The sequence below is a fragment of the Bactrocera oleae genome, chromosome 6 (genome assembly GCF_042242935.1).
Source record: "Bactrocera oleae isolate idBacOlea1 chromosome 6, idBacOlea1, whole genome shotgun sequence".
NCBI classification, from domain to species: domain Eukaryota; kingdom Metazoa; phylum Arthropoda; class Insecta; order Diptera; family Tephritidae; genus Bactrocera; species Bactrocera oleae.
Genome location: NC_091540.1, coordinates 65299194 through 65324021, shown reverse-complemented (window position 1 = coordinate 65324021; position 24828 = coordinate 65299194). Strand labels below are relative to the sequence as shown.

The 24828-nt window shown below is 30.6% G+C and overlaps 1 protein-coding gene across 4 annotated transcripts in view; it reads left to right on the top strand.

The window, feature by feature from the left end:
• The window catches only part of Svil (Supervillin), a 368637-nt gene that overhangs the window by 47510 nt on the left and 296299 nt on the right, over window positions 1-24828 (top strand). The window lies entirely within an intron of this gene.

The window sequence follows — 24828 nt, the reverse complement described above, 5'->3', positions numbered from 1 at the left end:
TTCATACATAAATATTTATGTGCACATAGTGTTTCTATTATAGGCGCATGTGCAGCTATTTAGGTTAATTTGATTTGTATACACATACATACACACACAAATATATCTTACAATTGTTAGTTTTAATTATTTATTTGAAGTTTTTCAAGCTGTTGACATCAATTTTTGTAGTTAATTTTTTACTTTTGTTTTGAGGTGTCATTGCATTGTCTTTCACTTAATTGCTTTTAGGCGTTTTTGCGTGCGCCTTCGTAGCTAATTTTATCATTAGCCAACTTAGACTTATCAGAGTCACTGTGCGTAGCAGTACATTAGTATTTACATATATAAATATACCCGCATAACAAAGTACTTGCACGCACTAAAAAGTAAGTACTCCTTCACCTGGGCACCCAGATTTTGTATAATCTTTGTTTTTTTGTCATTTGCCTAAGTGTGCAACGGTATTTGAGTGACATGTCAGATACTTTTTACATTTTAATGCGTAAATTTCTAATTGAGAAGCGTGATTGACTTGTTTAGGCACTCGTAAAGTAGAAAAAATCTCAAAAAATATATAAAAAATTAAGTGAACAGCTGTTTTGCATTTATTACCTGAGACTCGTGTGTAATTCGTCTTTATCCCAATGTCTTCTACGATTTTTGCTTGCTGTCCAATTCAATATTGTCTATTTTCGAACCCGAAATGTGTTTTCTATCGATCTGTATAATATGTGCTGTCTATTTCAATTTATATATAGTATAAATGTACATTATATATACTACATACTCGTACATATATTTTAAGCGTATCGTGTAAAGCTTATGTATTTGCGCGTTTGCCAAATGAGCCAGTAGTTAAATCCACCCAAACGTACTTCTAAAAAAATGAAGAAAATCAGCACCGATTTGTAGTACTTGGCACTTGTGGGTGACGCAGTTCATTGACTGGGTTCGACGAAATTACCAACACACGAGTTGACTTTTTCTTTGTTGAAAATTATTATAATTTTTCTACGGCATAAAGGATAGTAAATTAAGAACTGCATTAAACAATCCTTTTGTTTTTATTTTTTATATATTTTTTGCTATATTTCCTATAACTTCCTTTTTTTCGTGTGTATTTTAAACCTAAAAATTTAATCACAATGTTTCTGTTGTTGCTGACAACTGTTTGAAATACTCCTTCTAGACTTTCAGACATCGCTTTAATTTGGTCAATTAGTTAAAGTTTTGGGGCTTTGATTATTATTCACCCAATAATTCCGATAATCAATAAACCACTTATACCACGCAACATAATTCAACCTTCATCACTTAGTATATTTAAAGAGCTGCAAGTTAGCTCCCCAGTTATAGTCAATGAAGGCTTAAGAATAATGCCGGTATTCAATTTTATCTAGACTAATAACGGTAAATGTATACAATAGGAAAAAAAAACTCATAAAAAAAATTATTTTTTTTCTGTTGTAATTTGTAAGATTTTCTCAACCAAACACACTTTTAATATTATCAACAAATTCAAAAGTATTGTAATATCGTCCACGAAATGGTTATTACCAATTAAACGAGCGGATATGGCGATATTAGCCCAAAGATATGAGTAAACGACCTATACTTACAACACAAAATGCATTAAGAATATTACTTGACCTCATTCTAGCTTCTAGCGCTAGAATTTGAATTATTCAAAAAGAAAAAACTGATCAGTAATAATCACATGGTCAAATTGTTAAGTTCGATTAAAAGAGAAAAGTTGTTTACATAGCGGCTTATTAGCTTAAATGATGTTACGTCTCAAATGTCTCAGACATCTCAGCAATCCACTGTGTCTAAATTAGAGTGTTGCGGTAACAGAATAGCCACCAGCCATAAGCAAGTGTTGCTTCTTATTCCAACTCATTAGCATATGGTCAAAAGCCGCAAGCGAGAGTTAAAGTGAAGATGGGAGAAAAACGTGTATATCAGCAGGGGTCCGTGGAGATTTCGAAAAAAGTTAGGTGTGTTCAATAAGAATCTTGCGGACAAAAACCGTTGAAACTTGTTTTTTGTTTTCATGCATTTGTTGTTTTATTGCAGCAAGTGTAAGCCGGTAAAGCTAGTAAACAATGAAATTAGTAGGGTTACATCAATGACATGAAAGATATATATATTTTTCTAGTTCGGCGATATCAGCTGCCACAAAAATATAAATTTAAGAATTATAAGAATTACAAAATTAACATAAGAAATGATATTGATAAAAAGTGGGCAGAGTTGCAGCGGCAATCAAACATAAAAGCTTTAAGTAAAGAATGTGAACCAAAAAAATAAAGTAGAATGAGAAAAAGTATCTATTTTATATGACACTAAGCCTCTTCTTCCAGACCAAAGCATTGTCGCTTGACTTAATGCAGTAATTTATAACGTAATGTGAGTTTGTTGATAAGCTTTGAGAAAAACTTGTTCAGGCAAGCTTACGAGTAGAAAAAGCTTTATAAAATTATCTAAACTAATTTTTAATTTTCAGTAAGAAGAAACATTCTACAATGTTGTAACAAACAACCATTGATAGCACATTTTGTCCGCCTTTTTGTTGTTACATTATTTATACACCTACCAAAGTATTACATGGTCGTAAAAAGAGCGTTCTTTACATGCTTTTATGGCTTTCGTAAATATTTCTACACTTGTAGACACTATGTTATCTGTCAGTTCGTTGTCTATTTCAACTATTTTATGTAATTTTCTGGTATATCCAATGAACTTGTCAGCAATAAATTTATGTGCAACACATTGATAAAACATTGATTTGAGCTTAGACGGTATGCGCTGAGCTTCGTTTTAGAATACCAAATTCTGGCATATTTGCTATTAAAGAGTGAATATTTTGTGTTTTTGTTGCACGTGTCTAATGCAGTAATATTTATAAATATTTATTTCATGTTTTTTTAATAGTAGTAATTACTTTTTGAGTTTTGGATGTGATGTGAGCTCTATATGTACGAGTATATATAGAAAATAATTTTTTGAACATTTGTTCAAATAAATAGGCGTGTGATAACCAGGTATTGAGATTATAAAATAAAATCGCATAATCTGAAAAGATTTTTAAATATTATACATGAAGTTCAATAACCTAAACTTTCGATAACACTATCACTAAAGTTTTTTTTTTTTTTTGAAGAAAGCGAAGAATTAATTTTTACTAAAAATTTTCGTACAGTATTGCTTTTGAATGTATATAATGCTCCTTAAATATTGTTAGAGATATTATGGGGATATAGCCCCATGAATTTCAAATAATCGATTTTTGGCTTATATATTGAATGTACATATATTTGAAAACGTTCTCCGAAAATTTGAAGTTGATCCGGCAAAAAGTCTCAAAGATATGAGTGTAGTCAGTGTAGTAAGAGTAAGTAAGTAAGTACACATTTTTTCACAATAAAAAAAAATTTTTTTTTGTTTTTGGAAAGCCGACGTTTTGTGAAAAATTAAAATTTTGACTACGATCATTATATAAATTGATGTATAGTAATAATAAATTTTTAAGCAGCAAAATCATCCTTACCGCCAGAAATGGTTAAGGGATCAAGAAGATCTAACATTTTTCAAAATGCATCACCGATTATTGAAGTACATTAAATTCTGTTAATATGCATTTTTTAAAATTTATTTCTTAAATAAAATGCTTCTTAAAAAAAAATTCGTTTTAGTTGTTAGTAACCAACTTTACCTTATGTTAGTAAGCAACTTTACCGACGTCTTTTGGCAAAGCATGATCTGAGTATTATTATTATTTTGTTTATTTTATTAAAAAAGTTTTTTAGAAAGAAAAAAAAATTTTTTTCTTCAAATATTAATAGTCAGTGACAATTTAACGAGAAAATAATAATAACAACGTAGAATAAAAAAATAAATAAAAAAAAATGAATTCACAAATAGTTTTCTTTTATGTTAAAAAACGACGATTTGAGAGCTTAAAATGAAATATTGAATTTTTTTTAAGCTATTCACATAAATACACCGCGGTGGGTACCCGGGTACCCGGTTACTAACATAAGGGTTAAGCAGGACTCGTCCCATAGCGAACTGAGTTACAGCGAATATGATAAAATATTTTCGAAATTAATTGAATATAAATAAAATAACTATTATAATCAATCTTTCTAATCTTCATATACATAGGATCACCGCTTAGTATAAGACTCAATACCGCGAGTTTAGTATGAATATTTGACAATGTATTGAAATCGTCGTACGAAATTAATTTTGACTAAGAAAATGATAAAAAATATACGCAGACGATTTTAGTTGAATTAGGGGATATATTGATACGACCAGATTTGTCAAATAATGGCAACAAAAACTTCGATGACCGAATACCCACAGCTCATAAGTTTATAGTAGTATTTGCCATCTATGGTACTCATGTTCTTTCGATATAGCTGCCTTCTTAAAGAAGAATAATATCTCAATCCGTTAGAAAACTGTTCGTTCTTAACTAAAAACATGGAAGTTTCAACTCCTCAGCTCACAGTGAAGATGTCTGAAAATCTATCGTACACTATTACAACATTTTATTCTCTCAATTTGATGCTTTTGTTGTGCGGTAATGTCATTACCTAATACACAATTAGGTCAGGATCACACGACTTAGAAAGGCATTTCACATAGCTATTTATTTTACAACAACAAACCAAATTTAAAAAAAAAGAGAAAAAATAGAAATTCAATCGGCAACTTTGAATGTGCAACGTCATGCCAATTGGACTGGCGACACTATGCCGCCGCTACTTGCCACATGCATGGCCGTATATTGAAAAGTCAATCAGTTGGTACGCACAAAACCAAATTAAACCAATTACGTGTGTAAAAGCGCTGAGTATAAAAACAAAAAAAAAACAACAATAACAAAACCACGTTAGAATTTAGAAAAACCGTTGCCTTTACCTACTTAAACAAATAACGAAATCGTTCACATTGCAAATAGTAAAAAACAGTTAAAAATAATATCAAGTGACTTTGCTAGTTGGTAGCATTGTGGCAACTTTCGAAAGTCAGAACCAACGAGAGGCGTAAAAGAAGGTGCGTACAATTTCTCCTCCAAACACAACGAACTGCAATGACTTTTCCAGGGCATGAACAAAAAGTAGAGAGGTAAAAGTACACACAACTACATATTAGTTGCAATACAATAATGTTTCTAACGGTACTTTTGTGCATGTACATATATTTTATTGTTGTTGCTTAGTTTGTTTGCGAATATGTAAAAAAAGTGCAAAAAAATAAAAAACAAATCAAATAAGTCGCCCAGTAAAGTAGTGACCAAAGCAAAACCAGCTGCAAGAACTATGAAAGCATACAAGGCAACCATGTGGCAACATTACCTCAGCAGCGTAAACACAATAGCAAAACTAACTCAATTGCGAAAAAAGTTGCTTAGCATGAAAAATCAAAAAAAAAAACGTTTTAGGTTGTTACGTTCAGCTGAATTGAAGGTGAACAGCATTTTTTCGCGCATTATATGTTGTTGTTTATTCCATTGTTTTATACAACAATATGTATATGTATGGTTGTCAACATAACCTAAACTATACATAAGTGTATTGAAGCTTAAAAAATGCTTTAAAATTATTCTGCTTGTTGAGAAAAAGTAAAATTTCGCTCGAACGATAAACTAAATTTTAATTTCTATATAGCTTCATTAGAAAAATTAGACTCAATCTTCATCCATTCATATTTTGTCAAAGTCTTTTTTGATATTTTTCTATTGTTGAAGTAAGAGGCTGCCACCTGCTTGGGTTTTGACAGCTTACAATAGAAAATAGTTGCACAAGGGTTGCCACCTGTTGACAAAATTAACAGAATATGACATTTTAGCGTTAGCTTTAACAGACTTGCGAAAGATTTCTAACGAAATTGTACCTCAGAGTTGTTGCCACCTGATTTTAAAATTTATTTATATAAAATTATGAAAAAATTTTAATACTACATTTATTTTAAATTTAAGAAAATATTAAAAATAAATTATACAGACTTAAAGATTTATAACAGCTTGAGGTTGAAAGTATTTTTTAAAGAGTTGCCAACTATTTGAAGTTTTTGATTAAATAAAATTTTAAAAATTAGCAGAATATTACATATGAGCATTAAATTTAAAAGACTTGCGATTTTTATCGTTGTTAGATAACTGAAAAGTCTTGCCACCTGGTTGTAAAATTTAATTTATAAAATATTAATTCAATGCTACATTATATGTAATTTTAATTAAAACTAAGCAATCAAAATTAAGTTTTTATGTGGAACAATTTTTTATTTGACAAGCTATCTTTATATTTTTTTTCTGGGATTACTGGTCAAAACAACAGTACAATTTTCGAACAGATTATTTAGATCTGATCAGCTTAGCATATAGTAGCTGCCATACAACCTGATGAATCAAGATCAAATTATTGTATGGAAACTTTTGTATCAATGAAGAGTATTATACTTTGTTGTAACTACAGTTAACGGTTTTTTGTGTTTTGTAATGAAATCAAAAATATGTATATTGTTACAATTACTCACGGCTTTCAACCAAATATTACTTGTATAATAAATCAATTATTTTCTCCAACTGCCAAAAACTCTTCCCTCAGAGTTTATTGATATTTCACCTAATTTTACAAAAAAAAAAAAAAAGAAGAGGAAAAGAAAAATATTGTCATGAAATTGCATAGAGTAGCAATGATGAATATCCAAAAACTCATCACAAAATAAATTGAACAATTCGGCGACGTAAATATTGAGGTGTCAACGGCTTCTCAGTGCTGAGTAAATAAGTTGAACAAAGTAACAATTGACATAAGATAAATAAATAAAAAATATATATAATTGAGTTGATGGAACGAATGCCGAATGCGGCAAAGGTATTTTTCTATCATTACCCAAAAAGTAACTCATTCAAAAGATGATTTGTGTTGGCTGCTCGTTGAAATGCCTAATAAAGTGCGAAAATATAAATGAAAATAATTTACAATTCTTTGATATTTAATAGAAAAAATGTGTTAACGGTAATTATAAAAATATACTTGTATGTACTTTTCAGCAAACTCTTTACACATACTCACTTTTATGTCCCACTGTTTGTAATTTTTTCCAGTCAATCACTTAACTGTCACTCATCTTGTTTGGCATTTCGATTTATTTGCTCGCTTACCTGACTCTATATGGTGTTGTGTAATCAGAAAAGCAACGAAAAATGGCAAGCTCATGAAATCACCACTCAAAAAGTCAAGTAATAATAGGCATATTCCAGGCATACTCAATTTTGGGGTGATCTACATTTGTTTGTGGATGTAATTTTGAGTGCTTCGCTAAGTGTCATAGTGATTCATGAAAATTTTTTTTGAAATATTTTTAACTTTAATTTAAAAGTAGGCAAATGTTTTCAAATTTTTACATTTAAATAAAAAGCAATAAAAATTTTTTTTTATAAAATAATGTAAATTTAAAATTAAATTTAAAAAAATAAATAGTTTTATCTTAGAAGCCGAAAAATAATAATTAAAACCTCAAATTTTCATTAAATAATTATTTTACATATACATTTTTTTTTTTTAAATTAAAATATATTTCTTTTAATCGAAGTTAAATTCATGAAAATTAAATATTCAGTTGTATCTAGCAAAAAATTAACTATTTTCAACCCCTTGTAAGTTTTGTAACTGAAATCTAAAACAAATTTATTTTCAAACGGTTTTTTACATCATAAAAACTGCATCATAATATGTTGTACATTTAGGTACATATGTATTTTTCTGTTTACATGAATAAATGTGTTACATGCTGCTCATGCTGTTTCCAGGTTTCCACCGTTTTCCTTTTTTAAATTTTTTTTATAATTACTTTTTGTTAAGAATCACTGGAATGCCACAATCTCTCGTTCGCACGCAATAAATTTGATTCTTGCCTTCTCTTTGAGGGTTACCTGCATAGATTATATACCGTATCACATATAGGGTGCATACATACTCATATACATTGAGTGCGGCGCTTAACTTTTCCTGCTAATAGAAGCATCAATTTACCCTTATTTAAGACTACCTGGAATTTGATTGAGCCTCAATGCATCTTTAATGATCAGTTGTAATTTTCAGTTGTTTGCTTCGTTTTCCGTTATTTAATCTCTGACTTTTGCGGTTATTTGAGAATGCGCTGAGAAAAAAACTTTTTTAGGTGATGTATAAAAGAAATGTAGTAAGATCGGTAAGTTGTCAGGTATTTAAGATTGTCTACGTTTTCAAATTTGTTGAGTGTTTTGTAGCACTAAAGAAAATGATAACACTACATGCTTACCATACATACATACATCAATGAAGTTTTTGTTATTGCCTTATTGTACTTTTAGAGGGTTATTTCAATTAGCTGAGCTATTAACTATTGAGTTGTCATATTTAAATTGTCATCTGTCTGTCATGAGTCATGATTTTCTTGATTTAATTGGAAATAAAGTTTTACTTTTTAGAAAATAATCAAATTAATCAATAAACTAAATGATAGACAAATTAAAATACGAAAAATACTTAAAATATTTACTCATAAACCTAAGCTATTCAAATCACTCAGCTAGTATTTCGAATGTGCTATTATTTTGAGTCTAATTATTCTTACCTGGCTTATTAATTACCGTGCTAACTGTAAATTCATATTTGCGTGCAAAGTGTTAAAGAGGAAAATTCGCAAAATCGAGATTCGGCGTTTTGTTTTACTTTAAACAAAATTTAGAATCGGAAGCCTCAAATTAGGTGAATGTTTTTGAAGAAGAAATTTAAAAAATGTTGGTCCCGTAGCCGACCTCCGGGAGGAGTTCCAAAAAAAAATTGTCTGGCAGTGAGAAAGATTTTTCTGCTTCAAACTATCTCAGATTCAAAAACAAAAAAATCAATAAATGAAAGCAATTAATAATCGAAGAAAAAATTTTAATTTTTGACAAAACGGCGATCTCCGGATAAGAGTCGTTGTTTGCGAAAAAAATTACACTTAAAAGTACCTCAAAAATTCGAAGAATCTTAATACTTAAATCATTTCCAGACAAACAAAAGGTCGTGTGAAAGTTTCAAGATCGGTCCAGCCGTCTCGGAGAAAATTCCCTCACCGACTCTGCATATCCAACAAATTGATTTTACACTTAAAACTGAATAAAAAACTTATATTAACGAAAAAAATAGTGTCATCATTGTTCTGAAAAAAATTTCTAAAAAAAAAATTTTAATCGTTATCGAAATTTGTAAATTATATTTAGGGATGCTTAAAATATGAAAAAAAAATTATTGCAGAACAATAATATTTTAGAAAGGATTTATGAAAATTACAGATTCACGGGCAAGCCTTAAAAATGAATGGTAATCGATTGAAGATAACGAATAAAATTGATAAATAATATGATCAATGTGGTGTAATTTATTATTCTAGTGTGAATTAAAATAATTTAATAATAATAAATAATGAAGTATGTTGCATAAAAAGGCTTCCAAGCAATGCTCTGATTGAATTCACACTAAAATAGTATAACAATATTTCTCAGCAGAAGACTTTTGTGTGACGAGAAGTTCCATAAAGTAATAATAACTTCGCTGTCTCTTCAATGAAACCAAAATTGAAATCCGAAACGAAATAAAATCGTCTCAAAAAGTCATATTTCAGATTTTGAAGGTCAAATTCCATCACTTTCGTCTGCACATTTTGACACAATCGCTACAAAAAAAAATAAAATAATTTTTTTGTGTTAATATCTGTTATTGTCTTTGGAAACACTTTCTGACAGTTGGATGAATTACGTAAAAAACTACTCAACATTATTCGTACATAAAAACTAAGCACGCTTCGTTACAAAATAAAAAACAAAACTCAGAGTCTACTCCGGCACAGAGCACGACTTTAAGCCAAAAAAAGTTGAGAAAAAATTCTCATAAGAATTAAAAAAAAACACACACACATCTACAACAAAAACGCATAAAAATGCATTGTTTGTCAGCTAGGGCGATATGCAAAACAATTAAATGCCGATGCATGAATAATAAATCGAGAGAAGCAAAAACAAAGCATTAAAAAGGAATGCTACGGAAAAAGGGTAGGGTGAGTGAGCGAGTGAGCCAAGTTGTGACGCGTAAGGTAAGTTGAGGCACAAGAATAACAATGATTTATTGGTGACAGGCACAAACCGGCAGCACAGACACGCATTTCTGGATATATTCTTTATGAGTTGCATGCGTTGCGTGCAAGCATGCGTGAAAAGCAAGGCAAAAAAGTCTGAAAAAAATTTAAAAAGGAATAATAAACCATTCGATGTAGGCTTATCAAAAAATTTTAAGCAATTTAATGCCTCTTTTTTTATTATGATTGTGCGTGAAGCGCAAAACGAATGTATTATAGAAATTTGTAATTGATCGCTGACATTAAAAATCATACGAAATTCACTCAAATGAGTGTGGGGAAGAAAGAATTTTGATGCGTTTTGGTAGACAGATCTCATTGAAATATAGATACAAGTGAGGGCGGTAGTTGAAATATATTTTGTAAACAGTTTAAGAGGTTTGTTTCCATATAAAATTGGGTAGGGAGGATATTAAAAAATGCGCTTTACACGCACCTTTGTTTGTTCCCCTCTGAATTTCGAATAGAAAAAGTTGGTGGCATAAATAAAAAGACAGTAGAAAAGAAATATATCACCTTCATCAGGTGATTTATAGACTGTGAATACGAGGATTTGTCTAATGTACAAATAGCTAACAGGAAATGTGGAAAATTTATTTTGGAAACTTAATTTCGTAGGTGTTTGTGAAGGCGTGACGCTAATAAGTGAACACTGAAACAATATATAAATAAATACTGCCTTTGGGAGAATAGTGAAGATGAAGGGATACACCTTAATAAATTTTTTCTAAGTGACTTGAGAGGGAGAGTCGAAAGCTATTTTTGGTAAACGAAAAGTTAACAAATTGTAGATTAAGAAGGAGATAGAACAGTAACAACGGATTTTTTGTGAATTTTTTTGAAGAGGCATTTTTTTTTAATAGCCAAGAATCCAACTTATGAACTGCGTATTATATATAGTATTTCCTGTAACTCGGATTGAAGCGTGGGGTCAAATATTAGTGACATCAACAGCATGCGTTTCTTTTGGAGCAAGCGGTTCGCATTATAAACGTGTATTTTTATGCCAGGTTCGTAACCCAGCAAAGCAGCCCTACCAACGATTTAGGAAACCTGGAGTAATCAGCCATCTTTCCTATGTTATTGAAACCATAAAAAAACCCGGTGTAATGACATTTTTAAATTCAACATCAAAAATTCATATTTTTCAGCCAGTTACGATCATATCGATTCTAGATCGTTAACGACATTTAGCATTTTATCATGTGTCCCAAAATGAACTTTGGATGCGAAAAATTAATGTTTGTTGTCAATCCACTATATGGAATATACAATATTTAGGTTTCACTTAAAAACTACTGCTCCGGAATATTCGAAAAGAACATTCTTTATCAACTTTTTAACTGAAACCCGCTTGTTCCATTCGCTGAAACATAATCAGATCGATGACACTTCGGCAATTCAACTCTCGGCTGTCCAAAAAAACCAAATGCCATTCAATACCCAGTGACATTTGCTTTCTTCGCGATAAAGTTTATGCTTAACTGCATAAATACATACGTATCTGATAGTGCCAGTTAAACAAAGAAAAATGTTCAAAGAATTGTATTTCAATAATATTTCCAAGAAATGCAATACTCTCTGGGCGTTGGCTGTTCGCAGTGATGCATGACATTTCTATTTAGTTATAAATATCAATATTCTATATAAATATATGGCATTTACGAGTATGAGTACAATTTCAAAGTGTGTATAAGATTTACAATGAATATGCGAGCTACGGATTTAACAGCAGAATCAGGTATAATAATAGATCAGTAGCCTTACTTACTTTAAGTTCATTAAATACAGCAAAGTTTCTAATAATAAACTTGAAACATTTGAAATTTGAAATGCCCAAGCATTTCTCCTCACTTTTCACCGGCGATTTCTTTATCGGATGAAATAAATCAGAACTGTTCCGAAATTTCAAAAATGTTTCCCTAAAAAGCAACCAATTATAGAACAAATCATTATTAGTTGTTATTAGTACATTACTGAAAATAACAAATGAGAAATTTAGAAGACGCAACAGCGAAATACACACCTGAATTCGCACATTTCGTAAGAACAAGCCAAATGTGCTTAGGTTTCGACCATTTTTTTTTTCCAAAACGGTCTTGGCAAACAGACAAGGCGTCTTAACTGCCTAATAAAATATTTTTGCTTAATACCTGTGAACTCATTTTCGATTCAGTACTTAGTGATAAATCAACTAATTGAAGAACGAAATTGGAATAAAAGTTACTTCTAAACTTGAACCACACGAAACTTCCGAATCTTACGTAACTCCCCTTCGATTATACTTAGTTTGCTTTTGGTTTGAAATCTGAAAAATTTAGGAAAAAACAAAATAAAATAATTCGTATGAAGTCTTGGATTGCTACTTAGCTGTTCGGCTCACTATGTATTCAGCCTTAGATTACGGACTGCATTTCAGCATATACGGAAGCTTTAGCAGGAATTACGTGGCAATAATTCCTATGTGTAAACGCCCTCTTTCTTATGATCTTCCGTAAAAAAATGAAGAAAAAGTCACATGATGCTACTGGGTTTGGCTACTTCGCAGAAAAAATTAAGATAAAAATAGCACAACCGCAGCTGTGCTACACACACCCAGATCGTGCGATAGCAGCTTACACATTCCTTAGGGAATATGGAAATTTTTCATAAAAATGTTTCTTAAATTTAAGCAAAAGTAATGCCTATAAATCGCTACATACTTTCAAATATCTTTGCCCAAAACATATCCATACAAATATCTATATATTTGTAGTTAAGACTATCTTGCATGACCGTTGCGTGATGCCACGCCGCAAATAAAAAAGTGTAGGTATGTAAAGATCGTATTTTTTGCTTATGAAATGTCAACGTACACTCCCTTCAAACCCTTAGAAACGCGGAAAAGGGTAAAGAAGATGACGCAGATTTGAATTTCAGATATGTATTTATGCATAAAATTCTATTGAAAAATATATAAGCCGCCTATAAACAAACAGTTAAGTTGTTACTGCTCGTATTACATTGTAGGATCACCAGGTGATCATGCAAACATATATACATATATATGTACCTACAATGCTTTGTTTTTAACATGAATCGCCTTTGTAAAGCGCTGTTATTGCGTGATCTTGCCACAGTTGCAATGACAAGCTAAATAATAATGACTAGTAAGTTAGTGGGCTTCTACGAGTTTAGTAAGATGAAGATCACTGACACGTTCAGCGATCAATCAACTGTTAAGATGCACAAACCTAACATAGTATTCACCAATGAAGTTAATTTCCCAGACGCTTAGTGGTATATGGCGCAAACCACAAGTCGGTAACCACCACAACATATGCTTACAGTTAACTGTTTCAAGCAGTTTACATTACTGACAGTTCACGATCAGTCAACTAAGATCAAATGTTGCAAACGCTGTTGACCTAATGTAACGGCAAAATTACTATATACCTCATATTAAAAAGTTGTGGTTTAGATTTCCGTTGCTAATATAAACCGAAATGTTAAAACCGCAAAATTGTCGTCTGACATTGTTTCGTTGTGAGTTCGATATGCTTTGACAGTGCAAAGATCACAAGTTCGCCAAGATCAACGAGTGCTAATGGTTAAAGGTCGGTTGGCGAGACACGTGTGCTGTTTTGTGGAAGATAAACTCGTTAAGTATTCTTTAAATATATATTATATAACATATGGAGAATAAAAAACCAACAGCGCAAACGCTCATCCATCACTTTGATATATACAGATATGTATGTTTGTAGTATGGAAACGATATGATGCATGAGTTATCACACGAAATTCTTCGGTCTTCGCTTTTTCTGATTACTTAATACAGCGCATGTGCTAATTTATCTGTTGTGGAGAAAAACTTGTCAGGTAATTTAATAATCAGTATATGCGGGAGAACACCAAAGAGTCGACATGATCGATCGATGAATTAAAATTATACATAAATGTTCACTTAGTTGCGAGGAATGTCTTTTAATCGAGATGTGTAGAAATGTGGACATTTTGTGATGACAATACTTTGTTTTGGGAATGTTGGAAGGTTGAAAGTTATATTTTATTATACATTTGTCAATATGTTAAAAAAAGGCTTAAGTCGACTTAAGTTAATGGATTTAATTTGATTTTCTGACCAATTTATTACAGATTAAAAGTTATATGTGACTTTACACAAATCCTTAGAATGGTATGCTATGATAAAATATATGTTAAAAGAATGTCTTCATTCCTACCAGATATCAAAATACCTATCTTATCTCAAAGTGAGTTATGTAGAAGGGAGTAGAAGGTGTAGTCTTTTGTTGGAACCTCTTTATCAACTCCAGCTTGAGACTATCAGACCACTATAGGGTATTTAAAGCGAATGTGGCTTCCAGGCTGCGAGCTCAGTCTGCCTTAAAGTGAATCGTAAGGGAACCTATAAACTAAATGCTTAGATGTTCTCACTGGGCACTGTTCAATAAGTTCGCGCCGCGGCTAAATCTTTTGTCAGATGCTTCTTGCCAAAGCTGTATTTAAGAAGGTGAGGTGGAATCAATATTAATACTTTTTTCCCTAACTGAGATGAAAATATCTCGGTAGACATTTCTTCGACGAACCTAGCGAAGTGGCTGGAATTAATATTAACCGCCTTAACAATTTTGTTTTAACTCAAAACGTTTCGTCAGTCTTTGAGGACCTTTTAATCTATTTTTATAATTTTTGAGTACTACACAACGTTTACAGCTGTCCAAGTGAGATCCATCGATAGGATCAACACTACGACCTGGCTTAAATTATTCGGTTAAATTGTGTAGACTGATCCATTGAAATATACCCACGTTATCGACTTGAGTTTTACGCTTTAATTTACAATATTTTTGCCTAGTTACTATTCAAATACCATATCAGCTATCCATTCCTGACAAATGACTGATTTGGTACGAGTTCTGAGATTCAGTAAGATGCTACGTCCACTATGGCAATATGCTTTAAGAAAAGCTCATAAATTACAAAATAATAATAATAATAATTACGTATATATATATATATATATATATACACTTTTAGCTTTAAGTTTTTTTTTTTATAATAGTTCACACTATGGGAATTTTGATTAAATTCTATGAAAAACAAAAAATTAAGCATCCGACAATCAATTTGTTTACTAATTTTTCGCTTTAATTCCGCATACAAGTCTCCGATTTCAAAATTTTTTTTCTGCAAGTCATAAAAATTCTTTAAATCCCCCACATTCATCACACCAAAGTGGTGATTAGCGCCTTGCAGCAAAAAAAAAAAACTATAATATCCACATTCAATTGTAAGATGTTGTAGCGTTCTCTTCTTTAGCAATTATACCGTGCTGCAGCGCAGCATTCATTATGATTGACCTTCGCGTTTGCGCGGCGGTGTGCCAAAGTCTTTTGTTGCTTTCGACTTTAATTAATTTGTGATCTCCACCATACGGGTTAATAAATATTTATTGAGCATACATACATTCATACGTCAGCATAATATGTAAATAGTTTTTACATGCGAATCGCTAATGGATGTATGTAAATATGTATGTGTGTATGTACTACTACATGCATGTTTTTCAAGTTGCACAGCTGCGTTTGATATGTATATGTATATGTAGTATGATTGCAAAGCGTTAATTGAGTAAAGTTTGAGCAATTGCTGTACATATCTATACATATATGCTTTAAAGTATTTATATATGCATATATGCTTGTATGTGTGTATAATTGTTTTATGCACATTTCTGTTAATTACATAGCCACAGATCAACTATTTTCAATTGATTTTTATTAGCTTGGTTTGATTGCGCTTTAAGGTTAATCAATTTAAAATTGATTGGTGGTAACTGATTTAATGAAATTTGAAAGTACATTTTATTTGCTGCAGTTAAATTCCATGTTGTGTGGACTTTTTTTACACTTCTAATGTATGTCACAGAGTCTCAGATCTTCGTTTTCATCTCATTAAAGGGGTTGTATCCATTTACAGTTCAGTAAAAAAAAACGAGCTTATTTCGTGATTTTTTTTTTGAAGAGCTATCTGAGTTAACAATTTAATAAAAATAATATACATTTACAAAATTTAGTATGCTTTGATAATCGCCTGTTCACTTAGAAACATTTTTGATTCCCTTGATCACGTAGCCGATCTCTCGAAGGATCTTCGAAAAAAGGTGTTTGGTGATGAAGCAGATTTTTGTGCTTAAAATTATCGCAAATCCAAAAACAAAGATAAAACAAAAATAATATTACTTGAGATGTATGTATGTAATAATCAAAGGACTAGTCAAAGTTTTGATTTTTAACAAAATTACGGCTTCCCAAAAAAAAAAGTAGTTTTTTGTGAAAAAAATTAATTCGTGTAAAACAAGGTTAATTATTATTTATTTTTTTTATGAAACAGTTCAAATCTATTTTTAAAAACCAACAATACATTATAGTATGATATTTCAAGAATGCGAAGTTAAATTTTCATGGAGAAGTATTTAAAAATACAGCAATGACAGCAATTACTTTAGAGCTTCTGGCTTGGCTTTGCCGAGCCATTTAAAATTTTGTGTTGGATCATCTGATATCAAAAACTCAAAACCATATCGTTGGATAATCGCCTTAGACACCTTAGCCAGATAGCGCTAAGTGGTTTATCGAAATTAAAATTTTTCACTTTTTGAAAAATTCCAATTTTTTTCGAAAAAAAAAAAAAGTTAATTTGTTCTTGTAAAATTAAAACTATAACTAAATTTGTAATTTGACTCTCCGGCGTTATCTCATAAATTATGTATAGAAATAGTGTTCAAAGTTTCAAAAGAATAGGTTTGAAGTTATGAAGTTAAATTTTATTTCAAACGTAATAAAATTCGAACATACTATATATTTTTCTAAAGATTTCAGTAACTAGTTATCACAGTTATAACAGTTCATAAGAAACAAATAATTAATAATAATTTTTGAATTTTGAACCAAATTCATTAAAAACCAAATTTAAATGCAACCCTGTTATCAAAAAATCTAACTTGTCGATGTGTTCTATATATCTATTTGGAAGATCAAAATTTTTTTTCATCACATATTTGCAATTATAAGTGAAAATTATCTTTATTTTAAATTTTTTTTTATTCTAATCTCAACAAATTTAACTTTTCACCGACTTTTCGCGCTCACAATTTGCACTTTCTGTTTTCCATTTCCACAGCCGTGTTCTTAGTTTGATGTTACTGCCAATGAAATTGTTTTACCATTCGCTTTCAATTGCATTTGTAATAAAAAAGTAGTAAAATTTCATTAAATTCAATTTGTTTCATCTTAACTGCTGGTCGGCCGCCACAGCACAATTTCCTCATTTCTGATTGACTTCGTTTTTTATTATGCAACACATTAGCTCTACAGCACTGCATATTGTAAGATACTGGCATTTCCTACTGCGAGTCAGTTTCTCTTGCGAGCGACGCATGCGCATGCGCATCTTCATTGTAATCGAGTTTCTTGTTTTATGCCTGTGTGTGTGCGTTGCATGCGTGCGTGCGCTTACGTGCCATGCCATACACGTCTGTGCGCATTGCAATGCGTAAGGTGTTGAAAGTCTGATCTTATCGACGCGCACGATCGTTGGTGCAACCTTTGTTTTTACTATTTTTATAATTTTTTTATGAAAACATGCAGCGATCTTATGTTGTTTTTATGATTCTAAATTTATTATGGCAAGAAGTAGTAAAATGAATTTTCAAAAAAAAATTACGTGTAGAAAAACTTGGTTAGCGTCATTTCTTTCGACCGCCACAATTACTCTGCTGTGTTTTAGCACGCCACTTTGGTTGTTTTTCATTTCACTTATAGCTTTGTGTTGGAAATGGCAGCATAAAAATTTTACTTTCTGCGCTTTATCTATTTTAATGTGCTTTAGTTTAGATGGAAAATTTTTATTTATTTATTTTTTTACAGCAACTGCTAACTTTTTGTAATAATACTATATTTTTAATTTTTCTTTTTTAGGTAAGTACCAAGCGGCGGCCATATACATTTACTTCCATGTTTTCTTTCGCGCTGGCAACTTTCATTTTTATGGTAATTACAATAACAGTGTAAGCGAAAATTTGTGTATTTCTTGTAAAGACTTTCAGTTGAACAATCTTTATAATTTTTATATTTATATATATTGTTTACTGTACTTATTAAATGTTAGGTATTGCTATAAAGAAAATATATTTTAAAACTTAAGTTAAATAAATAAATCACATATGTATGCATATTCATATATTTTCATGTATTTGAATACAAATCTGTGTTATCGCCTTAAAAATAGTTCCTTTGGAGCAAATACAATCATCTCAACGCTTAATCCAAATTTTGCCATACACTTGTTATAAGCCTCGTCTATTCATAAACGTCACCGGTAATGAAGCGTTTGATGAATGTAGGGTCCTCAGCTACGTTGTCAAGCATGTCTTTAGCGACCTCTACTCGACGTCGTTTTTGTAAAAGATTCTCGGCTTTTTTTTCAAGTCTAGCATTAAAACGAACCAAAATGTATTGAGTTGATCCATAAGAGATTTTGAGATCCCCTGCTAAATCTCTCTTATGCCAACACGACGATTTTTAAGACCCGCTTTTTTAACTTTATCGATGTTATCTTAATTGAAAGAGGTGTATGGAGAGTTTTCTAGATTTTCACAACCTTCACTGAAGGCTTTGCGGCACTCAAGTACTTGTGTTCATGGTAAAGTAGACTCCGCAAAACACTTCTGTTATATTTTCAATGATGACGTAGCCGTAATTACATTGTAAACACAATATTTTAAGCAAACTCTTTGTTCAATTTTTTCCATAGTAAAAATCGTCAGACAAACTACGCGATTGACCTGTGGAGATCAAACTTCTCACGATCATAAAAAAAAGTTTGTAGCAATTAAGAGAACTTTTTTTTCATCGATGCGGTTTGCGCGCGCACCTTAGATGGACCAGGCCGGGTCAAATTTGTTCATATATCATCATATGTAAAACACTGAATTATTTTTAGTTCAACTACAATTTTTAATTGAGGAAATATCCTTAGAAAACGCTCATTTCTTTCATAAGTTATTCAATTTATTGTAGATAAAAAATTCCTACATGATCGCTACAAATTTTTCTTTAGAAATATTTTGCTTTTCTTTAATTTTTTTTATCTATGAGAAATTCAAATGAAAAAACACCAAATATTTTAATGCCAATCATAACAATTTATAGGTTTTAGGTGTGAAACTTTGCTAATTAGTTATAATGCGCCTAATTGTAGGTATTTTTTTTTATTTAGCATTTGTTACTTTTATTATAACATTAGAGGAAAAAAAGACTATTTCCAAAAAAAAAAACAAATATATCTGCTAATATAATTTTGTTTTAGTTATTTGATTCTTTATTTTTAATGTTACAAACGAAACCTCTACTTACCTAAATCTCTATTTTAAATGTTGTCTATTACAACCAGAGAATTTTTTAATTAAGCAATATCGAATGAAAATTAGAATTATAATTTGAAAATGTATATTTTTAAGGAAAATGTTTGAAAAAATATTTTTTATTTCAATACATGTACTTGTATGTTTGTAATTTTTTAACCCAGAATCAGAACCAAAAGCTAGTAAAATATAAATCTTTTGAATATGTAAGTTTGCCAACCACTGTATTCAAGATGACAGCTCTGGGCGAGTTATAGTTCAAAATGGTAGAACATGAAGTACGCATACGCGAAAAAGCGTAAATTCAAAATCATTTTTATTTTGTTTAATTTTTAATTATAAATTCAAAATAATAAAAGATAAAACAATTTTTTTAAGTTTTTCAATCTCACATAGAAATTTGAAAATTATTTTTGTAAAAGATATTAGGAATTAATAAATAAAAAAATAAATCATATCTGTTAAAACTTCGCAGATATATAATTGTAGTAAAATGAAAAATATGCTCACTTCATTCACTTTTTCGTTTTCTTATAATTTTGAATCTAAAAATAACTACACTGTATGTATGCTTCAAAACACCTCAGCTTGCATTGTTTGCTCCACTTTGTATTCGCAGTTGTTTCAATTAAATTGTAATTGTACGCCCATTAAAACAATTCTCATACATACAAAGATATTATGTGTATAGTCACGTCATACACATTAGATGATTGTACATAGTTACATACATATGTAAACATAAATTTCTATAATTTACTTTTATTCAGTCATTTAGCTAACTCAATTTGAATATAATACTCAAAACCTTGACCAAATTCAATGTCATAGTGAAGGTAATGGCACTGTACTCTCACAAAGTGAAGTCTACAGTGGCACACATATATATGTTTTTGTCTGTATTTGTGTAAGAATCAGCGTACGTACATTAAGTTACATTTTTAGTGCCGGCAAGTGCAAAGAATTATATAACTAACAAAGACAGAATTGGAGCTTTTGTAATGCATTTTAGCAATTTGATATGAGCAAACATATGCATAATCTATTGTGAAAAATAGCAGTCCTCGTTAGTCGTTATCTTGAGATTATGCACTTGTCCTCAAATTTAGTCAAATTTTTATTTTATTTATTTAATTTTATTATTAATATATAAGTATATGGGTTACGTTCCGCTTTTTGACACACCTATAAAATGTTGCAAAATTGCTCGTGACTTCAAAGTTTCAGCATTCTAGCGCAAACGGTTTTTATTTATGCTTGACACATGCCTAGTAGAGTGTTTAAAAAATAAATAATCGGAAAAAATTGGCCTCTGCTGCTTTTTCCACAGTTGCCTGTATGCTTTCTAGTTCCTCTTCGTATACACATGCTTTCAATTTGTTTTTGTTTAATAAATTCATGCTATTAATTATGTATTTTTTAAAATAATAAATGTCGGAAAGCTAAATAAAATTACGAAGCTTTGTGCGAGAGCTTTTAAAAATTAAAGAAAAAAATTTTGTTGTCCTCGTTATGAGTCACTGACGTTGTGGAATCTGCAGGTGATTCCATTAATTTAGTATATTTATAAATATTATATTATTTTCGGATAGTTTTGAGCAGGGAATTTATAAATAAATATTTCGTATTTTTATCGAGGTCAGAAGGGATAGGTGGAAAAAAGTATGCATATCTTTATATCTGTTTTTATTCGTATTAGAATATTTCGTTATAATCTAACTCGTATGTTTCAAAAAATATAAAGCCAATAAAAATCATTAAAAATATATATCATAATATTTCTAAGATGTTTGTCATCACGTTATTAAAATATTAATTTAATTAGAGCTCGGTCAAAACATGTATATACCTGACGGATATTTCTAAACAACTCAAAAGTTCAGTTTAGTGTCATAAGTTTATTGTTCTTTTCTTAGGTGTAGGACTTAGCTATAATCTCTTTTATGTCAAATATAAACGTTGCATACATTTAGGGAGTTCTTGAAATAAATTCTTTACAAAATGGAATGCAGAAGAAAACTGATATATGCCCAGTGCTGGCGCCTATGAACATGGTAGAAAGTGAAAAACAAATCTGGAAAACGTCTCGATCGCTTAGTGAGGCAGTTTTTGAATTTTTTGAGAAAACTAACATTTTTATACCAATATAAAGCAAAGATTTCGATTCAAAATTAGGATGGTTTTTCGAAATTATGTCAAAATGAAGTGAGAAAATAAATAGTTTAAATTAAATAAAATTCTAGTGTGTTTTTGAGAAAAAAGGCTACCTTGAGCGGAAGCAAAAAAATGTTTGTAAAACATAAAAATAAAATTCAAAAAACTTGGTTATTTAAATTTTTCACAAAAATTTTGGGACTATATGTAAAAGGTGTTGACACGAAAGTTGTAGATCTTTTATTACCTAAAATGTTGCCGGAAGTCCAAATAAAGCGTTTTTGACAGTTTAAAATTCAAACACCCCCTCCTCTTCCTTATTATATTTTCTTAAACTTCTGTTACTGTATTTTCATTTTCCAATGGGATTCATCCAATTATAATTTTTTTTTGCTTTCAAAAATTATCGACTCTAGGCAAAACTTTTGGAAGTGGCGAAACGAACAAACAACTGGCACAAACCAAACTAGACTAGCATAATAAAAGCGAGAAAGGTGGAGTAAGCAACACACCCTCTCGTTATGAGTTCTATTGCATAACTTGTACATTTTTTGATAAGATAGCAGAGTTTTGCAATCGCCAGCAGAGAATTAGCGAATCGAAGACTGTTACTGAGATGTAATGAACCGTCTTAACTTTGCTATCTATATTAAATTGCTCTATCAGCGGATATATTATATATTAAGTGTTCATTGATAATTTTTTGTATAATTTATTAATATACGTATTAATTAACTAAATGTTTCTTGTTTATAACAGCATGTTGTTATTGCTGATATTATACTCATTAAAACGAGCAAAGCTTTTTTATATGTGGTAAATATATATAATACATATAAATATAGTTTAATTAGAAGCGCCTTTATTACATTTGCTACAATTGGCAACATCCTTCCAACGCATGCTTGTTAATAATTACGATTACTTTGTAAGTGAGAAGCTGAGAGTTTCGTGCATCTTGAGTTTTCACTAATATTGAGTATAATGCCACCTATTACCAGAGCTAAAATGCACAAAGTGTTTTACATTATTTTCAATTAATATATAAATGCATCCGCTTTTAAACGAACCATACCTGTATATGTACATATACATTTACATACACATATGTATGTAACATACCATATCTATATGCAAAGCTTAATGACATTTGGCATTGACCGCCACACTCTGCTCCGGCGCATGCGTAAACTGCAACACACAGCAACGGAAATAATTAGTGTAGAACTTCCGCTTTTGAAAATTAAATATGCAACTAGCATACAAACATACATATCTACATGCCCATATTCAACTAAAACATATGCATTAATTGCAAGTTGCTTGCACTCGTGCCGCACTGAGTGACTTTAGAGTACAATAATTGTGGACCATATATGACTACTTACATAATTAAATATGCAGTTATAAATACACTAACTAAAAACATATGTATATGTGTATCAAGCTGTGTAGTATATATATATCCAAAGCAACCTCTGTTATGTCAACAACGTTGCGCTGGCAAACGTGTGACAATGACACCGGTAATTGTTTTTCTTGTATTATTTTTCATTTTATTGTCATGAAAAGCACGTAATTATAACATAGTTTATATGCAAACTAGTTGTATAACAAGAAATATGGACTAGTGTTGCCAAAGTAAGTCATTTATGCTAGTTGAATGCACTTTTATTATACTTAATTATAATAGTTTTTAGTTTTATTTTCTGAAATTATAACAAGTTGCTCTGAATGTTGTAATATTTTTTAGGAAGAAATTATCTCTCAAATTTCTAAAATTGACGTTTTTTAAGCATTTTAAGTCGGTTTGGAGTACTTAGAAAGTTCAAATTAACTTAAATGTATACATTTTTAACTTAAAAGCTAAAGAAAAAACTTAAACTTTCGCTGCATCGAGACTTTATACCCTTCACAGGTGCATTTACTATAACATAAAACGGTATAAAAAGATGTTTATCATGATTTTAGTCGGCCAGTTTGTATGGCAGTTATATGCTATAGCGGTCGCTATAGAGCCGCTTTTTGTGGAGAAAAGTATGTGTGCAATTTTTCAGAGTAACTTCTCAAGAAACAGAGGGACTAGCAGTGGATAGTGATTTCGTAAACCTATTCATAAAGTCTATTCGTCGTTCGAATACTTTTTCGATAAAATAATTAGCGAATTCGAGAATCTGGTAAAAGGTATAACATTGCTTTACCATTCGTTAATTTTTTAAAGCTCTCAGAAGTTGTTTTTTCATACGATAGTATTCAAAATTAAATAACGTAGCACTATTTTTTAAAAATAATCCATATGAAAGTATTCAATATACAAAATTACTCACTATTATGATCTCACTTCATTTTTAGCTAGATATTTTTAAGAATAATTGTCTAACCAACAGCGATGACAAATATTCAAATTCTACACTACGAACATTGATTTTTCCAAAGAATTACGCTGATTCAATCGAGTGGGTTTGAACTATGACAAAACTTTGCTAAATACAGAATCCTCGGTTATGGTACGTTGTCAAGCAATCTAGGAAAAAACTTTTTTATCGATTCGGTTTGCTGGCGCTGTTTGAGAGGTTCTATCTACCTCTGTTTGTTTTTTTTTTTGCTTATACATCGAATGTACATTCATATATTTGAAAATATTCTCCGAAAATTTGACGTTGATATGGCAAAAAGTTTCAGCGATATTTGCGCATTTGTAAGAATTTTTTAATTTGGGGTAAACAGCTCCCAACACTGTAAACCCGTTTTTTCTCAAATACTGTTTTCAGAGTCGGTGTATAAATTTTTCCGAAACGACTGGATCAAACGACTTGAAATTTTCACACGACCTTCTTAAATATTTGTCAGGTAATGCTCAAAGTAATAAAATTTTTGATAATAATTTCGATTATTAAGCCTCTCTGAACTATACCAAAAACTACTTTTTTTCGTTTGCAAAGCCGCCATTCATTTTGTCAGAAATCAAAATTTTGATCAGTCCTTCCATCTTTACCTGTAATCATCTATTGTAATAATTTTTTCATTCGGTTTTTGGCTCTGAGACAATTTTAAGTAGAAAAATCTTCCTCACCCCCAGACAATTTTTC